General features: G+C 36.7%; 1 pseudogene; it reads left to right on the top strand.

Annotated features, from left to right (window-relative positions):
- The first annotated feature begins 14,478 nt into the window (after positions 1–14,478).
- On the top strand, positions 14,479–15,172 carry LOC144380565 (histone H3.3 type 1-like; annotated as a pseudogene).
- Positions 15,173–15,460: the final 288 nt, after the last annotated feature.

The following is a 15,460-nucleotide window of genomic DNA, read 5'->3' as shown; positions in this document are numbered from 1 at the left end:
ATATGACATCTTCTTTATTCGTTCATTTATCAATAGACTTTTGGGTTGTTTCCATGATTTGGCTATTGTAGATAATGCTGCTATAAACATCGGGTTGCATGCATCCCTTTGAATTCGTGTTTTTTTAATTCTTTGGGTAAATACCTACTAGTTCAGTTGCTGGTCATAGGATCATTCTACTTTTAACTTTTTGAGGAACATCCATAGTGTTTTCCAGAATGGCTCCACCAGTTTGCATTCCCACCACCAGTGTAAGAGGGTTCCCCTTTCTACACATCCTCACTAACACTTGTTGTTTCTTGTGTTGCTGATTTTAGCCATTCTGACTGGTATGAGGTGATGTCTCATTGTAGTTTTGATTTGTATATCTGATGATGAGTGATGTTGGGCATCTTTTCATGTGTCTGTTAGCTATTTGTATGTCTTCTTTGGAAAAATGTCTATTCCTGTCTTCTACCCATTTTTTAATTGGATCATTCATTTTTTGGGTTGAGCTTGATAAGTTCTTTATAAATTTTGGATATTAACCCTTTATCAGATATGCCATTTGCAAATATCTCCTCCCATTCCATAGATTGCCTTTCAGTTTTGTTGATTATTTCTTCACTGTGCAGAAGCTTTTTTTTATGAAGTCTAATAGCTTCTTTTTGCTTTTCTTTCCCTTGCCTCAAGAGACATATCTAGTAAGAAGTTGCGATGGCCTGTGCCAAAGAGGTTACTGCCTGTGTTCTCCTCTAGCATTTGATGGTTTCCTGTCTCACATTTAGGTCTTTCACCCATTTTGAATTTACTTTTGCATATGATGTAAGAAAGTGGTCAAGTTTCCTTCATTTGCATGTAGCTATCCAGTTTTCCCAACACGATTTGTTGAAAAGACTGTCTTCTTCCCATTGCATATTCTTTCCTGCTTTGTCAAAGATTAATTGACCACATGGTTGTGGGTTCATTTCTGGTTTTTCTATTCTATTGATTTATGTGTCCATTTTGTGCCAGTACTATACTGTCTTGGTCACTACACCTTTGTAATATAACTTGAAATCCAGAATTGTGATGCCTGCAGTTTTGCATTTCTTTTTCATGGTTGCTTTCACTGTTCAGAGTCTTTTTTTAAACATTTATTTATTTATTTGAGAGAGAGAGCAGAGGGAAGAGGCAGAGGGAGAGAGAGAGACTCTCCAGCAGACTGCTTGCTGAGTGAGGAGCCTGATGCAGGGCTTAATCCCATGATCCTGAGACCATGACCTGAGCCAAAATCAAGAGTCAGCTGCTAACCAACTGAGCTACGTATGCACTCCTATTCAGAGTCTTTTGTATTTCCATACAAATTTTAGGATTGTGTGTTCTAGCTCTGTGAGAAATGCTATTGGTATTTGATAGGGATTGCATTAATTGTGTAGATTGCTTTGGGTAGTAGAATCCTTGTCTTGTTCTTGACCATAGAGGGAAAGTTCTCAGTTTTTCCCCCACTGAGGGTGATATTAGCTCTGGATATTAGTTGATTTTAATATGTTGTACCGACTGAATTCCTGGGATAAGTCCTCTTGTCCATGGTGCATAATCTCTTTTAGATATTTCTGGATTTGGTTTGCTAGTGTTTTTTTTGAGCCATGTTGCATCTATATTCATAAGGAATATTGTTCTGCCATTTTTTTTCCTTGTGATGACTTTGTCTACTTTCAGTATCACAGTAATACTGGCTTCATAGTGAAGTCATGAATTGTGAAGTTCATTTTCCTCTTCAATTTTTTTTGCAAGGATTGGTGCTAATTTTTCTTTAAATGTTTTGCAGAAATTACCAGTAAAACCACCTGATCCAAGGCCTTTTTATATGGACATTTTTTGCATTATTAATTAAATATCTTCACTTGTTACAAATCTGTTCTGATATTCTACTTCTTAGTTATATATATATTTTTTTAATTTCTAGGAAATTGTCCATTTTTATCTATTACCTTATTTGTTGAAATACAGTTGTTCATTCTGTTCTCATATAATCCTATTTATTTCTGTGTAGTTGATAGTGATGTCCTTTTTCTTCTTTCCTGAGTCCATGCTCTTTGTTGTTGGTCAGTCTAGCTAAATAATTGTAAATTTTGTTGATCGTTCAAGGAACCAACTTTTGTGGATTTCTTTTTTACTTTATTTTTTATTCCCTTTTTACTAATTCCTACACTAATCTTCAGCTTTCTTGAGTTTAGCTTGCTCATCTTATTTTAGCTTTTTAAAGCTGAAGGTTAATGTATTGATTTGAGATATTTCTTATTTTAAAATATTAGTTATAAATTTTCCTCTAAGGATTTCTTTAGCTGTATCCCATAAGTTTTGGGATGTTATGATTTTGTTTTAACTTATATCAAGACATTTTCTTGATTATGGTATCTCTTTTACCAAGTAAGTGTATCAGGGTATTTTCTAATTTTTTGGTGATTTCTCCTTTGACTCATTGGTTACTTAGGAGTGTTGCTGTTGTTGTTGTTAATTTCTACCTTTTGTGAGTTTCCCAAATTTCCTCCTGTTATTAATTTCTAATTTAAGTTTATTGTGTTTAGATAACATACTTCATATATTCCAATCCTTTTAAATTTATTAAGCCTTGTTTTATTGCCTAACATATGATCTCTGGAGAATATTTTATGTATACTTTAGAAGGGCAAGTATTCTAATGTTGTTCACTGGGGTGTTCTAAAGATGATTATTAGGACTTATTGGTTTATATTTTTCTTTAATTTCTTTGTTGATTTTCTGCCTAATTATTCTATCCATTATTGAAAGCAGGGTATTTAAGCTCTCCAACTATTTTTGCTCAGTTGGCTACTTTTCACTTCAATTCTGCAAGTTTTTGCTTTCTTTATTTTAGAGATCTTTTATTAGGTGTATGTAGTTTTAGAATTGTTTTATTTTCTTCATGGATTGATTTTTTAAATCATTATAAAATGTCCCTCTTTTTCTCTAATGACATTTTTGTTGTTTGAAGTTCTATTTTGTATATTAGTATTATCAATTTATCTCTCTTTTGGTGGTTGTTTTCATACTATATCTTTTTCTTATCTTTTCATTTCACCCAGTTATTGTCTTTGCATCCAAAGTGTGTACCCCACAGGCAATTTAATGTTAGAACTTACTTTTTTAATCCAATATGATATACTCTACTTTTAGATCAGATTTTGTAATCCATTTGCATGTGTTATTATTGACTTAGATGGATTGACATCTGTCATCTTGCTTTTTGTTTTCTATGCCTCATGTCTTTTTTGTTCCTCTCTTCCTTTCATGTTGCCTTCTTTTGAATTATTTTCTTATAATCTTTTAATTTCTTTGATAATTTCTGAAATATATTTTCACTTTTTAATGTTTGTCTAGAGCCCACAATATGCATTTTAGTCAAAATCACCCTCAGATTCATACTGACCTAATTCCAGTGAGATATAGAAAATTTACTTCTCTATAATTCTATTCTCTCTTCCCCTTTTGTGCTGTTATTATTACACTTATTTTACTGTATTTTATTGTATATTTTATAATATGCAAATTCACCAATATATTGTTTTAATTATTACTTTATTTAATCTTATGTCTTTAAAAGAGTCTGAGAAAGGAGAACAGCACAAATATAGAGGACTTTCATGTGCATATTAACCTTATTTACCATTTTGGTTCTCTTAATCTCTTCCTATGGAATTAAGTTACCATCTGGTGCCATTTCTCATTCCAGTATAGCTGTATGCCCTAAGGACAAAGCCTTTAATTCTTCCAACCTATCATACCATGGTATTTATGGGAAAAAATAGATTTCCCCAAAACTTCATCTAAATAGCATAACCTTAAAAGTAGGTGATCCTCCCAGGTTTCTTAAAATGTCCACATTTTGGGAAGGTTAACCTAATGACCCAAATTAAAAATGCAAGGATTAAGAAAAGGCCTCAATTTCAGAAATTGGTCAAACCATTTAACTGACTGAGATTCTTAAAGACCCTGAGTTATTAATTTACATTACCATTGGAATAAATAATTTGCACTAGTACTGGGTTAATGTAGGGGAAGAAGCAGAGAGACAGTAATGAGCACCTTTTTTAGTAACTTTACTTCCATTCCCCCACTTTTAAGTAAAGCAAAAATAACTCCAGAGCATATAGAGCACCTTTTCCTTCTTTGCTCTTTTTCTTCATTCAAATCTCAATTATTAGATTGTGACTGGGCATGGTGGAGGCTGTGCACATACTCTCAGCACTCTGCAGGTCCTCTGCTCACATAATTTCAGTTAATCTTCACACAGCCGTGAGAAATAGGTTTAATGGTTAAATTTATGCGTCAGCTTGGCTAGGCTCTAATGCCTAGATGTTTGTTCAAGAACCAGTTTAGATATTCTCGTGGAGGTATTTTTTAGATACGATTAACATTTAATTCAGTAGACTTTGAGTAAAGCAGAACACTCTCCATAATGTGGGGAGACCTCATCCAATCAGTAAAGGCCTTAAGAGAAAAAGACCTAGGGCCCTTGAGGAAGAAGGAATTCTGCCTCCAGAGTGCCTCAGGACTCAAGACTGTAAAATCAATTGTTACTGGAATTTCCAGCCTTCTAACCTGCTCTGCAAATTTCAGACTTGCCAACCTGCACTATCACTTAAACCAATTCTCTCTCTCTCTCTCTCTCTATATATATATATATACCAATAAGAGATGCATATATATATATATATATATATATATATATATATATATATATATGTATGTATTGTTGGTATTATTGGTATTGTTTCTCTGAGAACCCTAATTATTGCAATAGGTATTATTATCTCCATATTTTTCATGGAAAAAAAATGAAGTTATATAACTTGCCCAGGGACACACAACTGAGAAATAGCAGTTTCCTTAGTCCCAGTAACTCCAAAATCTGTATTTATGCTTCTCATTTCTTCACCTTAAAAGTTAGCATGAGGAGAAAAGATGGCGGAGGAGTAGGGGACCCTATTCCAACTGGTCCCCAAAATTGAGCTGGATATCTACCAGACCACTCTGAGCACCCATGAAATCAGCCTGAAATGTAAGAAAATAGATCTGGATCACTACAAACAGAATATCATGGGTGGTTGATTTGGAGGTATGAAGCAGGGAGCCATGATTCCGTGGGCAGATATCGGAGGATAAATGGCAGCGGAAGGGAGCCTGGCCATGGGGTTCCTACACCACAGGTGAGATACAGCTCAGTGCACTGGGGACGGGGCACAGAATTGCAGACCGGTAGTGGCGGGGAAAGGACATTAGGGCAGCCCCTGGGATGGAAACCCAGAGGGCCGGGGTTGCGTGTGTGAACTGAGAGCAGCTGACAGTTATAGAAGCACAAAGGACAGAGACATGCCCCGACCTGGAGGCAGGACTGGGAGCACTGCAGAGGGGTACACAACCCAGGACGCTGCACTTTATAGCAGCACAGACAGAAACAGAGATAGTGTGGCCTGGAGAGCTCAATGAAGAACAGACTGCAATCTCTCTGCTCTGAGGCAGAGAGTTGGAAACGGTCTCTTCTGCTCTGACTCTCGGAAGAGACACGGAAAGCCGCCAGGGAAAGCTGCCAGAAAACAAAAGCCCCCGAAAACTGGTTCCCACTGAGCCCATCCCCCGCTACAGGGGGGCAGGGCAATTTTGCCTAAATACGGTTGCCTGAGGAACAGCATGGCAGACCCCTCCCCCAGAAGACAGGCTGGGAAAATAAGAGGCCAGCAACCCTAAGGTCCCTAGAAAACAGATGCATCTTGCTTGGGTTCTGGTCAATAATTTGGACTCTATACATTCCCTCAACCACCCATCAACAGAATGACTAGGAGGAGGAGCCCCCAAAATAGAAACGACTCAGAGATTATGACTTATGCAGCAGATCTACAAATGGATGCAGATATAACCAAGATGTTGGAGACGGAATTCAGGCTAGCAATTGTGAAGACAATAGCTAAAATGGAGAAATTAATTAATGGCAACATAGAGTCTCTAAGGGCAGAAATGAAAGCTGAATTGGCAGAACTTAAAAATGCTATCAATGAGATCCAATCTAATCTAGATAATCTAACAGCTAGATAATCTAACAGGCAGAAGAATGAAAAAGTGACCTGGAAGACAATTTAATATATAAAAAGGGAAAAGAAGAGGCCAGGGAAAAACAACTCAGAATCCATGAAAATAGAATCAGAGAAATAAGTGACACCATGAAGTGTTCCAATGTCAGCATTATTGGAATCCTGGAGGGAGTGGAGAGAGAGAGAGGACTAGAAGATTTCTTTGAGCAAATCGTAGCTGAGAACTTTTCTAATCTGGGGAATGAAACAAACATTTGTGTCCTAGAGGCATAGAGGACCCCTCCCAAGATCAAGGAAAACAGACCAACACCCTAGCATGTAATAGTAAAACTTGCAAATCTTAGAACCAAGGAAACCATCTTAAGGGCAGTTAGGGGGAAGAGATTCCTTATGTACAGAGGGAGGAACATCAGAATAACATCAGACCTATCCACAGAGACCTGGCAAGCCAGAAAGACCTGGCAAGACATATTCAGGGTACTAAAAGAGAAGAATATGCAGCCAAGAATACTTTATCTGGCAAGGCTGTCATTCAGAATAGATGGAGAGATGCAGAGCTTCCAAGACTGAAAGAAACTGAAAGAATATGTGACCACTAAGCCCGCCCTGCAAGAAATACTAAGAGGGGGCTGTATAAAAGGGGAAAGACCGTAAGAGTGATATAGAACAGAAATTTACAGGGACTATCTATAAAAACAACGTCTTCACAGGCAACATGATGACAATTAATTTGTATCTTTCAATAATCACTCTCACTGTGAATGGCCTAAATGCTCCCATAAAATGGCACAGGGTTGCAGATTGGATAAAAAGACAGGACCCATCCATATGCTGTCTACAAGAGACTCATTTTGAACCTAAAGATACATCCAGACTGAAAGTGAAGGAATAGAAATCCATCTTCCATGCCAGCAGATCTCAAAAGAAAGCTGGGGTAGCAATTCTTATATCAGAAAAAAATAGATTTTAAACTATAGTCTGTAGTTAGAGACACAGAAGGACACTATATCATTCTTAAAGGGTCTTTCCAACAAGAAGATCTAACAATTGTAAATATCTATGCCACCAACATGGGAGCAACCATCTACATAAGCCAACTGTTAACCAAAGTAAAGAGTCATATTGATAACGGTACATTAACTGTAGGAGACCTCAATACTCCACTCTCAACAATGGACAGATCAAAAAATCAACAAGGAAACAAGAGCTTTGAATGATACACTGGACCAGATGGGACCTTGTAGATATATACAGAACATTCCACCCTAAAACAAGAGACTACTCATTCTTCTCGAGCGCACATGGAACTCTGTCCAGAATAGACCACATACTAGGTCACAAATCACATCTCAACTGATACCAGAAGATTGAGATTATTCCCTGCATATTCTCAGACCACAATGCTCTAAAACTGGAACTCAATCACAAGAAAAAATTTGGCAAAAATTCAAACACCTGGAAGCTAAAGACCACTCTGCTCAAGAATGTTTGGGTCAAACAGGAAATCAAAGAAGGACTTAAAAAATTCATGGAAATCAAAGAGAACAAAAACACATCAGTCCAAAACGTATGGGATACTGCAAAGGTGGTCCTAAGGGGGAAATACCTAGCCATCCAAGCCTCACTCAGAAAAAATAGAAAAATCCCAAATTCACCAACTAAATCGACACCTTAAAGAACTAGAGAAAAAGCAACAAACGATGCCTAAGCCATGCATTAGAAGAGAAATAATTAAGATTAGAGCAGAGATCAATGAATTAGAAACCAGAAACACAGTAGATCAGATCAACGAAACTAGAAGTTGGTTCTTTGAAAGAATTAACAAGATCGATAAACCACTGGCCAGACTTAACCAAAAGAAAAGAGAAAGGATACAAATTAATAAAATTATGAATGAAAGGGGTGAGATCACGACTAACACCAAGGAAATAGAAGCAATTATTACAAATTATTATCAATAACTATATGCCAATAAACTGAGAAATCTGGATGAAATGGAGGCTTTCCTGGAAACCTATAAGCTGCCAAGACTGAAATAGGAAGAAATTGACAGCCTGAATAGGCCAATAACCAGCAACGAGATTGAAGCAGTAATCAAAAACCTCCCAAAAAACAAGAGTCCAGGGCCTGATGGATTCCCAGGGGAATTCTACCAAGCATTCGAAGAAGAAATTATACCTATTCTCCTGAAGCTGTTTCAAAAAATAGAAACAGAAGGGAAAGTTCCAAACTCATTCTATGAAGCCAGCATTACCTTAATCCCCAAACCAGGCAAAGACCCCATCAAAAAGAATTCCAGACCGATATCCCTGATGAATACGGATTCCAAAATCCTCAACAAAATCCTAGCAAATAGGATTCAACAATACATTAAAAGGATCATCTACCACGACCAAGTGGGATTTATCCCCGGGATGCAAGGGTGGTTCAACATTTGCAAATCAATCAATGTAATAGAACACATTAATAAGAGGAGGGAGAAGAAACATATGGTCCTCTCAATTGATGCAGAAAAAGCATTTGACAAAATACAACATCCTTTCCTGATTAAAACTCTTCAGAGTATAGGGATAGAGGGAACATTCCTCAAGTTCATAAAATCCATCTATGAAAAACCTACAGCGAATATCATTCTTAATGGGGAAAAGCTGAGCACCTTTCCCTTAAGATCAGGAACACGACAAGGATGCCCACTCTCGCCACTATTGTTCAACATAGTACTAGAAGTCTTAGCAACAGCAATCAGACAACAAAAAGAAATAAAAGGTGTTCAAATTGGCAAAGAAGAAGTCAAACTCTCTCTTTTCACAGATGACATGATACTTTACGTGGAAAACCCAAAACACTCCACCCCCAAATTACTAGAACTCATCCAGCAATTCAGTAATGTGGCAGGATACAAAATCAATGCACAGAAATCAGTTGCTTTCTTATACACTAAAAACGGAGCTGTAGAAAGAGAAATTAGAGAAACGATTCCATTTACAATAGCACCAAAAACCATAAGATACCTCGGAATAAACCTAACCAAAGAGGTAAAGGATCTATACTCTAGGAACTACAGAACACTCATGAAATAAATTGAAGAAGACACAAAAAGATGGAAAAACATTCCTTGCTCATGGATCGGAAGAATAAACATTGTTAAAATGTCTATGCTACCCAGAGCAATCTATACCTTCAATGCCATCCCAATCAAAATTCCAATGACATTTTTCAAAGTGCTGAAACAAACAATCCTAAAATTTGTATGGAATCAGAAAAGACCCCGAATCACCAAGGAAATGTTGAAAAAGAAAAACAAAGCAGGGGGCATCACGTTGCCCCATTTCAAGCTATATTACAAAGCTGTGATCACCAAGACAGCATGGTACTGGCACAAAAACAGACATACAGACCAATGGAACAGAATAGAGAACCCAGATATGGACCCTCAACTCTATGGTCAAATAATCTTCGACAAAGCAGGAAAAAACATGCAATGGAAAAAAGACAGTCTCTTCAATAAATGGTGCTGGGAAAATTGGACAGCTATATACAGAAGAATGAAAATCAACCATTCTCTAACACCATACACAAAGATAAACTCAAAATGGATGAAAGACCTCAATGTGAGACAGGAATCCATCAAAATCCTCGAGGAGAACATAAGCAATAACCTCTTGGACATCGCCCACAGCCACTTCTTTCAAGATACATCTCCAAAAGCTAGTGAAACAAAAGCAAAAATGAACTTTTGGGACTTCATCAGGATAAAACACTTCTGCACAGCAAAGGAAACAGTCAACAAAACAAAAAGGCAACCCACAGAATGGGAGAAGATATTTGCAAATGACACCACAGATAAAGGGCTGGTATCCAAGATGTATAAAGAACTTCTCAAATTCTGCACCCAAAAAACAAATAATCAAGTCAAAAAATGGGCAGAAGACATGAAAAAACACTTCTCTGAAGAAGATATACAAAAGGCTAACAGACACATGAAAAAATGTTCATTATCATCAGCCATCAGGGAAATTCAAGTCAAAACCACATTGAGATACCACCTTACACCAGTTGGAATGGCAAAAATGGACAGGGAAAGAAACTACAAATGTTGGAGAGGTTGTGGAGAAAGGGGAACCCTCTTACACTCTTGGTGGGAATGCAAATTGGTACAGCCACTTTGGAAAACAGTGTGGAGGTTCCTCAAAAAATTAAAAGTAGAGCTACCCTATGACCCATCAATTGCACTACTGGGTATTGATCCCAAAGACACAGATGTAGTGAAAAGAAGGGCCATATGCACCCCAATGTTCATAGCAGCAATGTCTAAAATAGCCAAAATGTGGAAAGAGCCGAGATGCCCTTCAACACATGAATGGGTAAAGAAGATGTGGTCCATATATACAATGGAATATTACTCAGCCATCAGAAAGGATGAATACCCAACTTTTACGTCAACATGGATGGTTCTGGAGGAGATTATGTTAAGTGAAATAAGTCAAGCAGAGAATGTCAATTATCAATGGTTTCACTTATTTGTGGAACATAAGGAATAGCATGGAGGACATTAGGAGAAGGAAGGGAAAAATGAAGGGGGGGCAATCAGAGGGAGAGATGAACCATGAGAGACTATGGACCTGAGAAAAAACAGGGTTTTAGAGAGGAGGGGGGAGGGGGAATGGGTTAGCCCGGTGATGGGTATTAAGGAGGGCACATACTGCTTGGAGCACTGGGTGTTATATGAAAACAATGGATCATGGATCACCACATCAAAAACTAATGATGTATTGTATGGTGACTAACATAACATAATAAAATTTAAAAAAAAAGTTAGCATGAAAGAAATTTTCTTTTTCTGCCCCTTCTACTCCCAGACCCCATATATAAAATCACTACATTTCTGAAAAAAGTTATTATAAAATGAAATTCTGGAGCTCAAACCTTTTTTTAAAATTTACTTATATTTAAAAATTAGATCCTGGTCCTACTAAATGTTGCTGTTACTATAGCAGCAGAAAGTCTGCTCTGTGAAATGGCATTTTGAGGCAAATAGATGCAAATAACTTAGGAAACAAAAAGAAGTGCAGATTTTACCTTTTTGTTTAGCTTTTCTAATTTTATTCTGGCTCATCATTCATGGTGTATTTTGATTCTCGTGCTGACTTTACCAGCTGTCAGGGGAAAATGTCAAATGATGTATGATTGACAGTTTCTGGCTTGGTTTGAATTGGTTAAGTCAGTCAAAACAAAGTGGTTTGTTCATGTTGTTGGAGCTTGGGAGAAATAATGGATAAGTTCATTCCTTTTCACATTCTCTCACAATATCAGATAAAATATATGCAGATCATACATGATTTCAATTATTTATAAATATTAATAAAATATTAAATGAAAGCACTGGGAAAGATTGTGTATATTAAATTTATAATAACTAGAGTGGAGTGGAGGTGGGAAAAACCACAAATTAATCACCTAGTATAGTGACTGCCATCTCAGCATGTGGTACATCAGTCTATATAGTTAGTGGTGATTAGCCCTTCCTACTCCGTTCTACATTTTTTTGCTCCCTAAAATTTATTTGATATGCTCTAAGGAGATACAAAAAGAGATAAGCCATTCTGGGTCATCAAGGAACTCTGTCTTAAAAATATTACTCTAAATTTTATGCCTACATTTTATAATATAAGGATTCAACCATTCTATGCATTACTCAGCACTTATCAAGATAAGTATATTTTTAATCCTCTTTATCTATTTCACCCCTCTCTCCACCCACCTCACCTCTGGCACTAGCTTGTTCTCTGTATTTAAGAGTTGGTTTTCTTATCTCTTTTTTCTTTATTTTTTTCTTCATAAAGTTTGGTTTCTTTGTTTAAGAACAATGTTTCTTAAATTCCACATATGAATGAAATTATATGGTATTTGCCTTTCTCTGTCTGACTTATTTCACTTACCATTATACCCTGTAGGTCCAGTCATGTTGTTGCAAATGACAAGCTCTTTTTTTTTTTACATTTTATTGATCCATTCTTCTATGGTTGGACACTTAGGTTGCTTCCATATCTTGGCTATTGTAAATAATGCTGCATATACCTTTTTGAATAAGTGTTTGTATTTTCGTTGGTTAAATACCAGATATTGGTATTACTGGACATGTGGTAATTCTGTTTATAATTTTTTAAGGAACCCTTATTCTGTTTTTCACAGTGGCTGTGCCAATTTTAATTCCAACCAACAAGACATGAGGGTTTCTTTTCCTCCACATTCTCACCAACACTTTTTATTTCTTGTCTTTTTTATTCTAGCCATTCTGACAAGTATAAAGTGATATCTCATTGTGGTTTTGATTTGCATTTCCCTGATGATCAGTGATGTTGAAACAAAATTAAAAATAAGCTATTCAACTACAACACAATGGAAAGCTTTTCCACAACAGAGGAAGCCATCAACAAAATGACAAGGCAAACTACTGAGTGAGAGAAGATATTTGCAAATGATATATTTGATAAAGGGTTAATATCAGAAATATATAAAGAACATATACAACTCAACAATAACAAAAAGAAATAATCCAATTAAGGATGGGCAGGAAACCTGAATAGACGTTTTTCCAAAGACATGCGAATGGCCAACAGACATGAAAAGTTTGTTATGGTACAGACCTATCTGTGAGAACAGCAAAAAGAGGCTTATGATGGAATAGTGGTCTTGCTTTACAAGTTTTCCTAGTGTGGATCCTGGGTCCATATGTCTTCATGCTTTTTTAAAAATATATATTATTAGTGCTTTAGCAGGAAAGATGGGTTTGAGTTAGACAAGCCTTCTTAGATATGACAACAAAAACACAAACTACAGAAGAAAAAAGTAAATTGGACATCATCAGAACAGAAACTGTGCTTCTAAAAGCACCCATCATGATAGTGAAAAGACAACCCATGGAATAGGAAAAAAAAAAAAAATTGCAAATCATATATCTGATAAGAAAATTATATCTATAATATTTAAAAAACTTACAACTCAAGAATAGGAAGATATTAACCCATTTTAAAAATGGGCACAAGATTTAAGTAGACATTTTCTGGAAAATATACAAGTGGCCAACAGGTGCTTGAAAACATGTTCAACATCATTAGTCATTAGGGAAATGCAAATCAAAACCAAATGAGATGCCACTGCACACCCACTAGCATAACTACAATAATTAAAACAAAAACATCACAGATACATTAAAATTATTACTTACCAGGGCGCCTGGGTGGCTCAGTTGGTTAAGCGACTGCCTTCAGCTCAGGTCATGATCCTGGAGTCCCTGGATCGAGTCCCGCATCAGGCTCCCTGCTCGGCGGGGAGTCTGCTTCTCCCTCTGACCCAACCCCCTCTCATGTGCTCTCTCTCATTCTCTCTCTCCCAAATAAATAAATAAAATCTTTAAAAAAAAAAAAAAAATTATTACTTACCATAATCAAGTGGGATTTATTCCAGGGATACAAGGATGGTTCAATATCTTCTAATCAATGATATACATGATGTCTACAAAATGAAGGATAAAAATCATATGATCATTTTAACAGATACAGAAAAAGCATTTGACAAAATTCAACATCCATTAATGATAAAACCTCTCAATAAAGTGGGTGTAGAGGGAACATATCTCAACATAATAAAGGCCGTATCTGACAAACCCACAGCTAACCTCATACTCAATAGTGAAAAGCTGAAAGCTTTTAGTCTTAGATCAGGAGCAACACAAAAATATCAATTTTCACCACTTTTATCCAACACAGTAATGAAAGCCCTAGCCACAGCAATCAGACAACAAAAACAAATATATATTTTAAAGATTTTATTTATTTATTTGACAGAGAAACAGCGAGAGAGGGAACACAAGCAGGGAGAGTGGGAGAGGGAGAAGCAGGCTTCCCGTTGAGCAGGGAGCCCAATGTGGGGCTTGATCCTAGGACTCTGGGATCACGCTTGAGCCAAAGGCAGATGCTTAATGACTGAGCCACCCACGTGCCCCTAAAAACAAATATATTAACTAAACAAACAAACAAAAAACAAATAAGATGCAACCAGATTGGTAAGGAAGAAGTAAAACTCACTATTTCCAGATGATATAGCAATATGTATAGAAAACCCTAAAGAATTCACATAAAAATTATTACAATAAATAAATTCAGTAAAGTTTCAGGATACAAAATTAATATACAGAAATCTGTTACATTTCTATACGCTAACAATGAACCATCAGAAAGAGAAATTAAGAAAACAATTCCATTTACAATTGCATCAAAAATAATAAAATACCTGGGAATAAATTTAACCAAGAATGTAAAAGACCTGTACTCTGAAAACTGTGACACTGATGAAAAATTAAAGATGACACAAATAGCCGCCTCATCACGCTGCCGCTCGCCAATACCAGCACCGCCTCTAGCTGGCCGAGCTCCAGCAAAGGAGAAGGGGGGTAAGTAAGGAGGTTTCTGTACCATGGCTCGTACAAAGCGGACTTCCCGCAAATCAACTGGTAGTAAAGCACCGAGGAAGAAACTGGCTACAAAAGTCGCTCGCAAGAGTGCGCCCCTTACTGGAGGGGTGAAGAAACCTCATCGTTACAGGCCTGGTACTGTGGCACTCCGTAAAATTAGATGTTATCAGAAGTCCACTGAACTTTTTGATCCTCAAACTTCCTTTCCAGCGTCTGGTGCGAGAAATTGCTAAGGACTTCAAAACAGATCTGTGCTTCCAGAGTGCAGCTATTGGTGCTTTGCAGGAGGCAAGCGAGGCCTATCTGGTGGGCCTCTTTGAATACACCAACCTATGTGCTAGCCATGCCAAACGTGTCACAATTATGCCAAAAGACATCCAGCTAGTGCACCGCATACGTGGAGAACGTGCTTAAGAATCAACTATGATGGAAAACATTTCATTCTTAAAAAAAAAAAAAATTTCTTCTTCCTGTTATTGGTAGTTCTGAACTTTCGATATTTTTTTTCCCATGGGGTCAAAAGGTACCTAAGTATATGATTGCAAGTGGAAAAATAGGGGGCAGAAATCAGGTATTGGCAGTTTTTCCATTTTCATTTGTGTATGAATTTTTAATATAAATGTGGGGACATAAAGCATTAATGCAAGTCAAAATGTTCAAGTGAACACGTTTCAGTAGTTCAGCTTTATAACAATTATAAATAAACCTGTTAAATTTTTCTGGACAATGCCAGCATTTGGATTTTTTAAAAACAAATAAATTTCTTATTGACGGCAACTAAACAGTGTTTGTAGCATTTTTATCATACAGTAGATCCATCCATTCGTTATACTTTTCTGAGTTGTCCTACATGCAAGTACATGTTTTTAATGTTGTTTGTCTTCTGTGCTGTTCCTGTAAGTGTGTTATTAAAATACAT

This window comes from Halichoerus grypus, chromosome X (genome assembly GCF_964656455.1).
Source record: "Halichoerus grypus chromosome X, mHalGry1.hap1.1, whole genome shotgun sequence".
Classification (NCBI taxonomy): Eukaryota; Metazoa; Chordata; class Mammalia; order Carnivora; family Phocidae; genus Halichoerus; species Halichoerus grypus.
This window is presented reverse-complemented; position numbering and strand designations above follow the sequence as displayed.